A 14,368-nucleotide genomic window follows, 5' to 3' on the forward strand; every position below is an offset into this window, starting at 1 on the left:
CTAATATTACATCACATGATCTGATCTTTTATCCCGTACATTTTCTACTAATGAGAGCATCATGGAGATCATGATGTCAAACGATGCATCGACGACATCACTATCGTTCCACCTTGCCGTATTCCTTCGAGAATAATCTTAGTGAACATTATCAACCCAATATCATTGAGATATTTGTGAATTTTGTATCCATCCATGATGTCGATTCTAAGAATAATATTTTGAATATTGAAGAGTTTATTCCTCTCGATATTTCGATCAAACCTAACATTATCAAGAATCTACATATCGTATTGTCTTGCTCTCCCAATGAGATCAAGACCTATAAAACCCCATTCAATGAATTTAGAGACATTTTCACCTGGTCCTATGAAGAGATGCTAGGTATCGATTAAAACATCATTGTGCATGAAATAAGGACATATCCTAATGCTAAACTAGTTTGGCAATGCCTTCATCTGAGCCATCCCAAGAAGGTTTCCACTATTAAAGACGAAGTTGAAAAACTTCTACGTGCTAGTTTCATATACCCAGTACCTCTAACCAATTGGGTATCCAATATTGTTCCTGTCATGAAGAAACATGGAACAATTTGTGTGTGTGTTGATTACCAGGACATTAATCATGTTTATCCAAAGGAAAATTATCCTACTCCATTTATCGACCAGATTCTTGATGGTTGTGCTAGTTGTGAAATATTCTCTTTCATGGATGGTTTTTCAGGCTACAACCAAATCAACATTGTCCCAACCAACCAATGTAAGACAACATTCATTTGTCCCTGGGGCACATTTGCATATTAAAAACTCCCTTTTAGATTGAAAAATGTTGGGGCAACATTTCAGAGGGAAATAAACTATGCCTTCCATGACATCAAACATATTGTATAGCCATGTTTGGACGATCTACTTGCTCACTCAAACATTGGGTTGATCACCCAATACATCTCAAGGCCATCCTTTTACATTGTAGACACTATAAAATTTGACTCAATCTGCACAAGTGTGTGTTTTGTGTTAGCTATAGTCAACTTCTCGATTTCGTTGTATTGAAACATGGAATTTGTATTGATCCTTTGAAAGGTGATCCTATATTTTCCTACTCCTTCCTCCCTCATTTAGTTGCAATTACTCCAAGGGAAGGCTAACTTTATATGAAGATTCATGCCCAACTTCACATAATTGACCAAAGGATTTACTCACATGTTAAAGAAAGGGGTTCCCTTCCATTGGGACAACACTTCCCAAAAGGTGTTTGATGCCTTGAAAGATGTTCTGATTCAGGCATCATTGTTGTATCCCACAAATTACTAACGCGAATATTTATTGTACCATTCCACTATAATTACTACCATCACTATGGTATTGGTCCAGGGGGATGATGTATGGAATAATCATCATATTTATTACTTGAGTCAGAACCTCAATGATATCAAGATCAAGTATAATCATGTCAAAAATTTAGCTTTGGTGGTTGTCTAAGCTGTCTAAAGGTTCCACCACTATATCCTGCTCTGCAAAACTATGGTTGTTTCTGATTGCAACCCCATGACATAGATTTTTTTCATGCCAATTTCTAGGTGGAATGTACTTCAAATCGATTGTCATCCTACAAGAGTTTGATTTGGAGTTCATCAAAGCCAAGTAAAACAAATCCTTAGTTTTCTTGAGTTGATTTGTGATCTTCCCACTACTCAAACTCAAAATCTAGACAAGTCATTGTTCCTGATCTCGTCATCTGGCCTGTGGTATGGAGACATTATTATAAATCTCCAGACCCATACTTTTCAGTCTGATACCTCTCACTCTGACCAACTACGTATCCAATATCAAGCCTCACTCATGAGGAGGTTGAGAAAGTCTTGAATGAATTCCATGCTCAGGCATGTGGTGGTCGTATGTCTGGTTATGCCACCACACAGAAGATGTTGTGTGCTGGTTTATTTTGGTTTGCCATGTTTTGCGACTACATCCTCGCCATCCAAAAGTGTTATACATGCTAGATACAGGGTCGTAAAACCCATGCTCCGTTCGCTCATTTTCATAATGTTATCGTTGTTGGTCCTTTTGAGAAATGTGGCATTGATTTCATGACATGCAACCCGCACTTGGGCAGGAGGAATGGCTATATCATTGTAGCAGTAGACTACTTTACCAAGTGGATCGAGGCAATGACAACATACAATAACACCAATGAAACAATTCCCTTATTTTTCTTCAACCATGTCATTTCATAGTTTGTTGTTCCACAGGCTATAGTTATAGACCATGGAATTTTTTTTGTAATCACGTGATGTTTGAACGAACTACTAAGTTGGGCCTCTCCCATGAGAGCTCAACCACTTATTACCTTCAGGAAAATGGGCAAGTTGAGGCAATTAATAAAGTTCTCAAAAGGATGCTTAAGCATATGATAGGGGTCCACAAATCAAACTGGAATCTGATCCTTTATGCAACCTTATGGGCATATTAAACCTTCATTAGGATTGCTACCAAGTTCACACCATTCCAATTGGTTTATGGTCTAGAAGAAATCCTTCCAATTGAATGTGAAATTCCATCTCTCAAACTTGTTGTCAAACTCCTCCCTGCCACTTCCGCGGAAGAGGAACGTCTCTTACATTTAACGCACTTAGATGAATCCCTACGTGATGCTACGATGACTAATGAAGCCCATAAGAAATGTATCAAGGTGCAATATGAAAAGAGTGTCAAGCCTCGTGTCTTCTCGGAAGGAGACCTTGTCCTGCTATATGATCAAGAGTCTAATAAATTAGGATCGGGGAAGTTTGAGCCAATGTGGCTAGGTCCATATATTTTTAAAAATGTTCTTGCTATAGGGGCCTATGAACTTGTTGATTTCGATGGAGTTCCACTGGCGCAACCTATAAATGGGTTGCACCTTAAGAAATGATATGCTTGATTTTTTCCTACTATTTTTGTTAATATTGTTAATATTTGGTTTGCAGATGTCAGCATCCCTTGAACCATATGTTGGTTATACTAATGGTTCTAGTCGTAGTACTCGAAACCTTTCTTCTGAAGCATGGGCTATATATGCTCTAAATGACGAGTTAGTGAGTTTACAAGGGATTTGTATCGGTTTCTCTACGAATAACATCGTTGAGTATAGCGCAGTGATCAAGCTATTGACTGATGCTATTTCTCATCATATCTATCATATAGTTATCAAACTCGACTCACAGCTTGTAGTATTATAGTTAACTAATTTATATTTGGTTAGAAGTCCAACTATGTTTCGTATATTCTTAAAGGTTTTCCTTTTGGAAAGTCATTTTGATTTCATCCAATATCAACACCTTTCTAGAAATATAAATACATTGATAGATGCATTGGCTAATCATGTTTTAGATATACATTTGCAAAACATGAAAATAAAATTCAATACACATCACGTACATTGAAAGCGATAATAGGATCATAGGAAACACTCAAGATAGTTTTATATATATCAAAGTTTGGTTTTACAAAAAATTGTGCCTGAGACACATATGGCCACAAGACCTATCACGTCAAAAAATATACATGCAGTCAAAATATAGTTATAAGCTTCCTAGTAGACTAATCATAGTGCTCATGATAACACTTCACTATGTGACCCATCTTGCATAGTTGCCAAATGATACGGCCAGGCACACCAATAGTATAATGTTACAGTCTCATAGGAAGTTGGTCAACCCTAGTCTGAGCTATGTCGTGGTTCAACCCCTCCATTGGTGCCTGAGGTGGGTCTCTTGCATGTTGGAGATAGGAGAAACACATAGGTCGAATGGGTCCAATATCTACATGTACAAATCAATAGTTTAGTCTCAAATACTTTAAAAATCACAAAAAATTGTAAAACTTAAATAAAAAATGATCAGAATATTTATTGTTTTACCTATGGCACCAAATCGCTCACCATCAAGAATCACACCCTCTAGATCTATGCACAAATCCATCCCAGAATATGGATAATTTTCAATCATAATGAGATGCATGCATAGCCATCTGAAGAAGACTAGTGTGAAGCTCAACGAGGACAGATTTGGATGTCTGGACATGAGATCCACCCACCTCCTCATGTGTGGGAATCTCGGATCTGTAGGCTCGAGTGAGATATGTTGTGGCTGAAGCAATGGAATCCTCTCTAAGGAAACCTAGATCAATATCGAACAATAGACAAAGTTCTTCAACTGTCCATCCTTTGCCTTGGATAGTTGTTATTTCATGTTTACCAGTACTCCCTCACTCCATTTGAATGTTCTTGACTCTATACACTCTAGAGAGCACTACATATATGACCTATTAGCTAAATGTAGAGTAGAACTGTTGGCCAATCTAGCAACGATGAATAGGATCATTCTCAAAGACAATTGGACCACATGTTTTATCTTGATTTTCCCATCCTTGGTTGGTTGGGATCGAGGTCTATAGTGTGTACTAATGTAATCTTTGACTATCTCTCCACCCCTCCTCAAACCAGAAAATGAGATGGGGGTACCTCTACTCAATAAAATAGTCAAGAAATATATATCTTCCACCTGTATCTCGAGCATATGTGCTCCAAGTCTGAATTCTTGTGCCTGAACATCCCATGCTTGCACAAGATACTCTAACAACTCCATTTGTTGCCTCATACTAGGAAGCCAAAAGAATTTCAGTAGCCCACAATTCCTTAATATCTGGATGGTGGCTAGATCGTTTGCTACCTTCATATCTTATTTCTCATGTTCTCTTTCCTTCCATATTAAAGCCATTTTGTTCTAGTAGAAACCTGAAACATCACAAGAAGGATCATGAGGACAAATATCATGCAAAAACTAGAGAAATTTTGAGATAAACAAGAAAAACAAATTCAGAATTGTGGCCAACACACCCCCCTATGAGGAGACAATGCATTGCAACACCCTCCTCAGTGCATTTCTTGCCTGCTCAGCACTCCTCTCAACTTTTTTCAGGTGCATTGGGACTAGGGAAAAAAATTAGAGCCCTAGGGCCCTAAAAATTTGAAAAAAATTGCATGAAATGAGAAATGGAACCATGAAAGGAAAGAGGGAGGTAATAGCTCCGACCTAGAAGTGACGATGCTCAAAATGGTCCATTGGATTGATCGCAATCATCTACAGAGTATTGAGGGAAAGAAGCACTCAGAGGTCACTCACCAAGAGGTAAAATGTGAAATGGTAAAAGCGAATTAATTTTTTTTTATTTATGGTCATTTTCATAATTATTTTATTACTATTTTAATGTTTTGACCTATATATGACTCGATTTTATCATGAAACAGGTATTTTTAATCTTTTGGTGGTGTTCTGAGGAGGTGACAATTGTTTAACAGACTAGACTCGTAATGACAAGCACTATAACTTGGTCTTGGTTTCACTACATTTTGAAGACTTTGATTTTTTTTAGCCTTTCTAGATCTTCCACGATCAATAGTAGAGCATATGGGAGATGTAATGGATGTTTTGTAAGCCTTGGTAATGCGACATAGAGGAGGCAAGCAACCTAGTTAAAAATGGAGGTCTTTGCAAAGAAGCGAAAGTTTCAAGAGAATGCGTAGTTGATATAAACGCTGAAGATACTCTGAAAATGTCGGAACTTGAGAGAAACAGAGTTAGAAGGTGCACTTGCTAAAGAGAAAAGCAAGTAGACTATGTCTCGGATGTTCCAAGTAGTTGGCAAGGGAACTGCATGCCGAAAGTCAACTAAGATTTTGCATTTGGATATCGATATGAATGGAAAATTGGACAAGAATGGGAGAGGAGCGGAGTGTTATTGTAGCTAACTATAAAATTGCGACAATAATGAATAAGAGGTTGTGAATCGAAGCAACATGTTAGCGATGTAAGGAGGAAAGTGTGTATAAATTTTGAGAGAAGTGAGAATATCTCAAGTCAAGGTATGGAATTGTGCAAGATATGTAAGCCAAGGGAGTGTTAACGTGGATGAGAAAGGATGAAGATGGAGTGGCATAGAGTGAGGGAGCCATCATGTGACATATGAACACCCGAATGGTTTTGGTCTAAAATATGAAATCCTGACATAGGAAAGTGTATTTCTCTAGGAAGTTGTGATATCTGATGTTCAGACGTACATGTTGCATGGGAGTAAGCATTGTTGTAAGGCCTTAAGATTTTGCTCAAGCATACATGTAGTGAAGTGGTGCATGGAGTCATCAAGTTGTGGAATGAACCACTTAGAAAGGTACCAGGGTGGGAGGTGTACTAGTATCTTGGCTTGGGGTGGGGGGGGGGGGGGGGTGATATGAGATCTAATGTGTGAGATGGTTGATGAATGGGACTAGGTCAATCTCCCTAAGTCAAGTTTAAAGGGGGAATTGTTAGGGTGGTTTAGGTAAACTATACTGGTTCAAGTTATCAATGGTTTTTGAGTTCTAGGTATATGACAACCCATGGTTTTTCCCATGATATTATCCTCCAATGTAGCGTACTTATAGTTTGGAAAAATTAATGTTAATTCATCTTACTAGCTAGTGGGATCAAGCAATGGTATCTTTAAACACTCTCACTTCACTTAGTGCTCAGTGATCCTAACAACATTGATTTATGACTATAAAATTAGGTTGTTAGGGTTAAATTTCATTTCCCATTGAGAATTGTTATGTGAGATTTGATTAATAAGAATCATTCTATAATAAAAGAGAGTATTTTCTTTATGATGCTATTATCTTTCAAGATTCAACATATTTGTATCCTTATATAATTTTAGTAAAATCCAAGCCACATTAATCCATTTCTCCTATTAATTCTCATTATTTCAAATATTTTGACTTTTTGTATGGGGCTTCATTTGGTAACTTAGATGAGTGTGAAGTTGGGAGAGATATAGTTCTAGGTAAAAATAAGGCTTCCTCATTTAGAGGTGGACATGTCAAAGAATCAAATAACTAGATAACATCCATGTAACACATATATTTATGATTTTGGCATTTCAATATAATATTAGTAATTTTATGTTGTATGTCGATTCCAAGTTGTTGGTGTCATGATTGAAAGGAACATTTTCTTCTAGAAATATTTTATTGAGATCAATGATTCCTAAAGTAAAGGATCTTGAATATTGTTTTCAAAATATAAAAAGTTATCATATTTGTAGGGAAAATAATGAAGGTAGATGAGAAGTCCAAAGAAACAATGTATGGATTCAAGGGTAGCTAGTTTCTACATATGTTGTGGTTCTAATTACTTACAAAATTCAAACAAGTATTAATTTGGGTTGAGTATCTATTATATTCTCAACTTCCATGAAGAGTGATAGTGGGTGGATGGTGTTGTAAGTATAAGTTAACACTAAAAATAATACAAACATTTTTCGAGTTTAACACTAACGAGCTTCCATAGTAGTCACACTTGGGTTTGGTGGTTTTTAAGTCTCAAAAATAATAAAATCATTTGATGAGGAAATTGGTCATTCTGAAAAGGAAAAATCACATGATGAGCTATAATCCCACAACGTGACCAACTTATTATCAAAATCATTTTTGAAATTGATGACACTAAACACAATGGGTAATTAAAGAGTAAAGATAGAACTCTTTCTTGTGTCTCAAAGCACACCATCCCAAAATTTTAATTATTTCCCCAAGTGCATGTAGCCCAACATTTGCTATTGAAAACTTGTGTCAATTTTAAATGAAGTGAGGAAGTTAAGAGGGACAATTTTACTCATGATTAGAGCAAACCAACTCAAAATTCTAATCATCACACATATCCATACCAAAGAGACAATTACTCTTAGAAGTTTGCACAAACATAAGCTGCAAACTTCCCTGGAAAGTAATGGAAATTTCTGCATGATTTTTATAAAATCTTAAATTTTTTGAAAATCCTGGTTACAGAGTCAAGCTTCAAGATTTTGGGTGCCCAAAGTTTTTTTGATGGCACTGAATCCATTTCCACCATCAAAAACAAGATTCAATCACTCCTATCGTCACAATTTTTTTAAGAGAAACAATAACTAGATTCCAACCTTGTAAACAACTTCTTACACAAATAAAAAAATAACTTTTTAATCTTTTTTAACACAAATATAAATAATTAAGAACATATTACATAATATATTATATTTCAAATATAAATAATTGAGAACATATTACATCATATATTATATTTGTGATTTCACAGATTTAAAAATTAAATATTTTTTATACTTATAAAATGTTTGTTTATTAAAATATAAAATAAAAATAAAATAATTTAAATTAAAAATATATATTCTATTCACTTTTAATAAAATATTTATTAAAAAATATGATAATTGATAAATAAAATGGATAAGAATATGAGAAACATATTTACTTTTCAATTACCCATTATAATTTTATAAGTAAACATTTTAACTTTTATTACAATATTCATATTACGATATACATTATATAGTCGTGATCATGTGAAAGCTTTTAAAACAATATGCATACTATTATTACTTTTTATGTATATAAATATAGTATTAAAGTATTTATAAATTACAATATTTATGTGTATAATAAAATATTTTATTTCTGAAGTTATGGCCGGGCCAAAACGCGTGGAAACATGAGCGTTGACATAGCGCGCGATTTATTCTATCGACCCATGGCAAACGCGTGTAAACATGACCTTGGAAAATGCGCTCGGTTTATTCTATTGATCGGTGGGATTATAGATCTCTCAGCGGTTTAATGTCTGTAAATTTCTCTGCGTACCAAAATTTTCATTGCAAATTTTCCAGAATTTCTGCGCTTTGAGACTCGTTGCTAATATCCTTCCTTGCAAACTGATTTGGTAGCATCGAACATCCCTCCGATCACCTCCATTTCTATTTTCCAATCGGCAATGGCTCAACCCTCCAGCTCCGCTGCTGCTAATTCAGACCACGATGTGTTTATCAATCATCGTGGTTCGGATGCAAAGAAAACTTTTGCCAGCCATCTCTACAACCGTCTTTCTTTACATGGACTGAGAGTCTTCCTGGATCAGCCTGAATTGCAACGGGGAGATGATTTCAGTGTTCAGATTGGACACGCCATTCGATCGGCCTCGGTTCACGTGGCCATATTCTCCCAAGGATATGCCGATTCAAGTTGGTGTCTAGATGAACTTCTGCAAATGTTGGACACGAATGCCCCTATAATTCCAGTGTTCTACCACGTGAAGCCTGATGAGCTTCGGGGACCGGGGCAAAAAGAGAACTTATGCTGAAGCGCTAGATGATCTCGCAAGCAAAACTGACTATGATGGTCAGACTCCGCGGAAGTGATGATTGATGCTATGTGATTCGTTCTCCACATTTCACTAGTTTCAATCCCACTTCTTCACCCCTGTGAGCATCACCCGATGCAATGAGTGCTAAGTGAACTATTCAAAATAAAATCAAAATTTATATAATTTTTTTTCCTTTTTTTAAATAATAATTATGAAAAGAATTGAAATATAAAATTCCACTCCATTTTTTTTTTTTTTAATGTTTAAAGTAATTTAGGAACCTGTTTAGTGAGGTTAATGTTTATGTATATTACTTTTTCAACTCGTATTTTCAACTTTTCTCCTTAAGGTTTTACTCAAATTTCTAGCAGAAACACTTATTGGATGTGAAAGAAATTTCTCATTTAAAGAGAGCCCATATTGCATGCTTTCATTGGACTCTGCTACATGAAAATTGCGAATTATATGAAAAATGTGATTACAATCATGTTTTTTCATGTATTTCTTATTTTTCGTGTAGCAGGGTCCATCGAAAGTATGTAACATGAGTACTCCTTGGATGAAGAATTAAACTCGACATCCAACGAGTGCTTGCACTCAAAAATTGAGTAAAACCATAGGAGACAAGTTAAAAATATGAGTTGAAAAAGTAGTTTTTTCTTTTTCCCCTCTAAAATTTGATGATGTAATCAAGTCTTATTTTATTATTTCATGACTATTATTTTATAATATTTCTTAGGAGGCCCATTTTAGACGTCAATTTTTCTTTAATAATTGGAATTGCAATATTATAATTCTTTTGGAAAGTCTATGCATGGCTAGCTCCATATGCAAGAGTAACGGGGTTGACATGGCATCCTCTTGTACCATGGTAGTGAACATGGTAGGTCAACTTGTGGGAGGCAAAAATTTTGTATATGAGCTTCGATTAATGTGATTTTAACATTGTTGGAAATATATATGCGTAAAATAATTTCAAATGGTTTGGGATAAAGTTAAAAAACCTTTGACCACAAAAATTTCCATTTGATCACATTTTGACAAAGGTGTATTCTCCAAATCTCAAATGGTTGTGCTCGACCAAGGGTTACTTCTCTCCTTCCCTACCTTTTTCCCTACCTTCCTTGGTTCCTATGAAAAATTTAGGGGTTTTACAAGTTGAAGGGAAGGGATTAAAAACATTATCGGAAGAGGAATTGTAGGTAAATTAGGATTTTTTGAATTAAAGTTAACATTTTTAGAATTAAAGTTTGTTTTTACTAGCTATTGATATTGTAACACATGGTATATGTTCTCAAGGTTTCTTCTGGTGAGAAGAATGATTTCTGAACATTTTACAACCACCTCTATAGTTGAGAGAGTTTGAGATAAAGGCTCCCCTCTTGGACATTCCAAAGTCTATAGGGGATCTACACTGTCTGGAACAAAATGTAATTTGTTATCTATATGGAGAAGGGGTCAATATCACAAAATTGCTAGAAGAATTATGTCTTCTGCAATCATTAAAGGTACTAGTATTGGTAAGATGGTCAAGAATGAAGGCACTGCCAAGGTGCATTGGTAATTTAACTGAACTCAAACACATCGATGATGCAGGAGCATCTCTAGGCTCGAATAATACTCATCACCACAAAAAAAAAAATTGATTTCTCGCAACATTAGTTAGGTGTTAATAAAGGAGGGTTGAAACTTTGTTTTTCTTGTGATATGTAGTTCATTTATAATAGGCTGAAACACTTGTTGTAACACCTTTTGAACTCTTATTTGTGTTGGATCATGGCTGTATATCGTGGGCGTTTCTATTGTTGTGTTCCCATCATTTGACAACACTATCACATACGTTGAAACACATGTTGAAACTCCACTTCAACACTATCATCAAGCACATCTAATGTCATCCATATGTCACATGTGATGAATTCGTGTCACAATAGTGTGCGCAAGTGGAAGAACAAACATCTGAGTGTGAAATCGCATCAACCATGCCCATGAGGAGGAGGTGAAGCGATTGTGAAGGAAAAGGAAGTGGTTTTGGCAATTGAATTTCGGGGGAAATAGATTGTAACTTTCCAAGAGTTTAATCGATTCAATGGATCAAAGGAGGGTTAAAGGGGGGAGATTGCAATGGAATATTGGTTGGTTAGTATATCGTGGAGGCGACATTTGGAGTTGGGAAGGCTAGAAAATTGCAAGACGTGCAAGTCGAGATTCAAAGGATCTTTGCACCTTTGTCAATAATTATATTAGCTTACTCTGTAATCCATCACTCTAATCATAAGTTTGATATTTTAATTGTTCATTGTAATCTAGTTGAACATTTAATAAACAAATATTGAATACTTTGTTATGTAATATGAATATATTGCCTATGTTAACAACATTTACATTGTAGAATTTAGACTTTTGTGATCCATATTAATTGCAACAATATTTTCGGTAAAAATCACATAAAATAAAATCTCGTCACGTTTTGAATCAACTAGCGTGGTTCATCTTTAGGACAAGATGAACTACACTCGTTGGTTCGAAATGCGACAAGATTAAATTATTTTATGTGATTTTTATCGAAAATACTGTTACAAACGTTTACATTGTTTCCATATGGATTCGTTATGTACTCTGAGGGTGTAGTTCAGTGTTGTAACAATTAAAAGTGTTGCAGCCTGTAGTGAATTCATCGGGTGGTATCAAAGCTTGTTTCACTTTAGGTGTTACGTGTGTTCCTATAGTGTGTTGGAAGAATACCCTAAAACTTTGGTGGTGTAACAACATTTCGAAGTGTTGTAGTGCAAGTTTGTATCAACTCCTAGAATGGGTTGTGGATGGTAGTTAGGTTTAAAATTACCAAGATACTTGTGAAGGTGTTTCCAAGAAGGAGAGGAGCAGCGCGTGGAGGTGTCGAAAACCTAGATCTGGAAGAGCTATAGAGAATAATAGAGTAGTTGGAACACAAAGGATATGGGAATGTTGAGATAGATTCAAGACCTGAAGATGAAGTTGAAGCTGAATAAAAAGATGAAAATGCAGACACGACAATGCGTTTGATATTGTACTTGAGCAACAGAGGTAGTGCGAAGGTGGAAGTCTCGTGCTACAATGGAAGCCTAAAGGCTGAAAATCTCATATACTAGCTTGGAAAGCTTGAGAGGTATTTTGAATATGAAAATGTTCAAGACGTTAACAAAATTTGTTTTGCAGTCACAAAGATGAAAAGAAATACAACCCTTTGGTGGGACATGTTGTAGAGAGATAGGAATGACCTTGGACTGGAAAGAATTAGAACTTGGAAGAATATGGTGAGCAAGGTAAAGAAGAATTTTGTTTTTGCAGATTGTCAGCAAAACTTATGCAAACAAGTTCATATTTTGACGTAGAAATATGTGTCTGTGCGTGAGTACATGGAAGAATTCTTAAAATTATCACTTAGGTCTAGTATTAAAGAGCCAGAGTATCAGTGTGTGTCTAGATATGTTAATGGATTGAAGTATTCGATCGATGTTGAGATGAGCACACAATATTTTCAAATTCTGGATGAGGCTTACCAAATTGCCTTGAAGGTTGAGGAAAAGGTTGAAAGGAAAACTCAATAGAAGCTTAGAGTAAAAGGTATAAGAGGAAGAGGAAGATTAAATAATACCAAATTAAATGAGAAGGAAGAAGAGGCTTCAAGTAGCCAAATCCCAAGAGGAAGTGGTGTTGGTAGAGGTCGAGGATTCAGTAGAGGTAGAGGCAAGTTTGTAATCACTTGTTATAGGTGTGGTGTTGAAGGTCATAAAGCATCAGAATGCCTTGACAAATAAGGAAGCAAAAGAGGTGATGCTAGGACACAAATGACAGTGAAAAATGAGGCATCAGTAGTTAGAGAAAATGTGGTTGTGCTTCCACAAGAGGAAGGTGAAAATATGATGTTTTGAAGAGCCTTGTTGAGGCTGGAACAAAAGCTTGCAACAAAGACTAAACAATGGAAGAAGGTTTTCAAAGCCAAGTGTAAAGTGCAAGGTAAGTGTTGTAACTTGATCATTGAAAGAGGAAGTACCAAAAATTTGGTCTCCACCGAGGTTAAAAATAAACTAAATCTAAAATTTGAACCATATCCTAATCCCTACAGAGTTTTTTGGTTGCAAAAGGGTCAGCAAGTAACCGTGATAGAGAAATATCCCTTGAATTTTCAGATTGGAGAGTTTAGAGAGCAAGTGATGTGTGACGTTGTAGACATGGATGCATATCGTATTCTGCTTGGGAGACCTTGGTTATTTGATTGGAAAGTGTCTTATGATGGCAGAGCAAACACTTCTAAGTTTGTGCAAAATGGGAAACATTACATATAACACCCATGTGCGAATAAAATGGGAGTTGCAATGAGTAAGTGAAGAGTTATAACAATAGCATATTATTGTGCTCAACCAAAGAGTTTTTAAAAGTATAGAAACATAATGGGTACTATCTGGCTCTCTTGGCAAGATAATTCCAAAAAGCTGAAATAGGGAGTGATGTTCCACTCCTTGGAAGTGTTCAAAGTATGTTGAAAGAGTTTAAAGAGATTGTGGCAGAGGAAATACCCAACATATTTCCTCCTTGTGCAACATTTTGCACCAAATCGATCTTATCCCAGGATCAAGTTTTCCAAACAAAGCACCACATAGAATGACTCTAGTAGAGAATGAAGACTTGAATTGGAAAGTGCAGGAATTGCTTGACCATGGATTGATTCGTGAAAGTTTAAGCCCTTGTGCAATACCAACAGTACTAACACCGAAGAAGATAGGGGAATGGCGAACGTGTGTTGATTCACACACCATAAACAAGATCACCATCAAGTATAGATTTGTATTTCCAAGAATGGATGACCTTATGCAATGTTTGAGTGGTGCAGAGTATTTCACAAAGATTGACTTGAAAAGTGGCTATCATCAAATTCATATTAGAGCAGGTGATGAATGGAAGATAGTGTTTAAGACAAAGGATGGATTGTTTGAATGGCTTGTGATGCCATTTGGGTAGACAAATGCGCCTAGCACATTCCTGTGGTTGATGAATGAAGTGTTGAAGTCATTCTTTGGTAAGTTGGTAGTTATTTATCTTTGTTAGGCTAGGAGTAACTCTGAATGTAATTGTTGCATTGCATTAAGATAAAACATAGATATATACATGGAGAGGGAG

The 14,368-nt window shown here is 35.8% G+C and overlaps 1 pseudogene; it reads left to right on the forward strand.

Annotated features, from left to right (window-relative positions):
- The first annotated feature begins 8,839 nt into the window (after positions 1-8,839).
- On the forward strand, positions 8,840-9,205 carry LOC149211623 (putative 2' cyclic ADP-D-ribose synthase BdTIR pseudogene; annotated as a pseudogene).
- Positions 9,206-14,368: the final 5,163 nt, after the last annotated feature.

This window comes from Pinus tabuliformis, chromosome 1_1 (assembly GCF_031772625.1).
Source record: "Pinus tabuliformis cultivar Carrire ecotype Pingquan chromosome 1_1, CPIR1, whole genome shotgun sequence".
NCBI lineage: Eukaryota > Viridiplantae > Streptophyta > Pinopsida > Pinales > Pinaceae > Pinus > Pinus tabuliformis.